The 2,064-nt window shown below is 34.1% G+C and overlaps 1 long non-coding RNA gene across 1 annotated transcript; it reads left to right on the top strand.

The window, feature by feature from the left end:
• The first annotated feature begins 6 nt into the window (after positions 1-6).
• On the top strand, positions 7-1,155 carry LOC124885375. The gene is made up of 2 exons (XR_007049695.1): positions 7-264; positions 732-1,155. It is a non-coding gene; the product is annotated as an uncharacterized LOC124885375 (long non-coding RNA).
• The last annotated feature ends 909 nt before the right edge of the window (positions 1,156-2,064 follow it).

Genomic DNA, 2,064 nt, shown 5'->3' with positions numbered 1-2,064 from the left:
CATTCACACAGTTATTAAATAGTGGTGGTAAGGTGCATCACTTGTCTTCTTTGTTTGCATTTAACATTTGTTTCTAACTATGCCAACACCCTCTTGCATCCTTCATGTGTTGCCAGACTTTTGCTTTGCAGGGTGCAGTTCAGAGAAGATAGCCGGTTCCGTACATTTTAAAAGGGAAAGAAGATAATGTGATTGCTATCCTTCACATTAAATTTCTTGCTACTTATTGCATCAACTTGCAGACTTGTTTTTCCTTTCTTATAGGTATGTGTCCCCATCTACTCCACTACATCTTGAATGCAAATTAAATATCTTCTCATTTATTACCCCTGTTGTTGTGTCTCCACAAAGTTGGTACTGAATTTTACTCATGTTGCACTTGCATGTTCGACGTGTATCAACTGGTCCATGGAAGCATCGTAACTAAGACAACTAGTTGAATTATCATGTGTGCGTGCATGAATCTTGTGTAGATAATATATATCTAAAACCAGTGGCTGCTTCGATTAGTTTTATGATGTTCAATGAACCATCGTTTGCATGGTCTCCGTGATACTTGTAATGTGATTAGAATCTTCAAACATGCACTGTGATTCCGTTTTGACAGTTTGAAATGGAAAAAGGTCGTGATATTTATGTTTCGTGTTACTTTTCTGAGTTTCACATGTTACCTATTCTGGATATTTTTATATCATGGTTCATGTGAATTGAAGCTTTGAAAAATCTTGCAGGAAATGAGAAGAGATGTGGTCCTTCCTTTTGTGTAACTCACTCAATAATTGAGAAGATTTTTTTAGTACGGACAGCACCTCTTTCATTTTTCTCTTGAAGAGCAACATTCTCTAGATTTTGGTTTTGTTTGGTACAAGGAATAATGAGGGATATCCCAGGATCAAGATTCACTTTAATAAATCTTGTGATATCCCACCGTATTCCATCCAGCTTGAGATTATTCTATCCGACCTTCTAGATAGGATAGATTAATCTAGAGATATTAATTGTAGGATAATTGAATCTGCGTACCAAATCATAGGATCCAATTAGGATAATTATACAACCATTTCATCTCTCATGATTTAATTTGGATAGGATTTATGGTTGCGTCATAAATAAATTATACTAACAATTATGTATTCTAAATTTCCCCCTTTTTCCTCTCTGTCGTGTCTTGTTTACACTTCTTTCGAACGCATGTAGTTGTAAGCAATTAAATGAAAGTAAACATTATAGGCAAATGTCCAACACGACTGTCACAGATAAAATGAGAGATTGTCCTTGAGATGGTTAGGAGTTAGGAGATGCATTATGTCGACGTCCGTCCTATCTATGCACCAGTTGCAAGTGTGAAGTCATAGTAATCGAAGACATCAAACGATGATGAGGAAAACCAAACATTACATGGTCGAAGTTGTTCGAAAGAAGTATAATCAACTAGTGTCTAAAGCATAGTTGTACCAAACAGTATAACCTAGTAGTTAATGAAGATTGAGAACATACGATCTTTGGTTTAAATTCAACCGGACGTAAAATACATGGTGATTTTTTTTTTCTTCCATCTATTCAAATCTTCACTGGATGTAAAGAATTTTTCTAATACGAAACAATCTAAATGTTGAATCGATGTGGGTCTAAATGAACCGACACGTACGATTAGGCAAGATTTTACATTGTGTCTTGGTCCTAACATGTTTTTGTTACTTTTAATAAGAAAAATTTTTAGTTTTGGAAAATTATGGTGTTGGAAATGAGCCATATATTCCAAAGAAAAATACCAATTAAAACAAATTACTCTAGAGCTACAAAATAATGTACTAGAAGCTTTCGTATTGTCAAAAAATCACAAGAAACATAGACAAAAACATGTCTCATTTTGAAACCAGACAATCTAAATGTACTTGCTTTACGAAAATACATTCCCACTGGCTTTGGAATCCGTTTTGAAACCAAACATGTGACATGTTGTTGTACAGTCAACATCGTTTTTATTTGTTAGAATTTTTTTGGGAAAAACTAATTTCAAATAAAGTGTAGTGTGAATAGTATTATTTTATGAGCTAATTTTGC

The sequence above is a fragment of the Capsicum annuum genome, unplaced genomic scaffold, assembly GCF_002878395.1.
Source record: "Capsicum annuum cultivar UCD-10X-F1 unplaced genomic scaffold, UCD10Xv1.1 ctg35436, whole genome shotgun sequence".
Lineage (NCBI taxonomy): Eukaryota > Viridiplantae > Streptophyta > Magnoliopsida > Solanales > Solanaceae > Capsicum > Capsicum annuum.
Note: the sequence above shows the minus strand (reverse complement) of the source record. Positions and strands in the feature narration are given on the sequence as shown.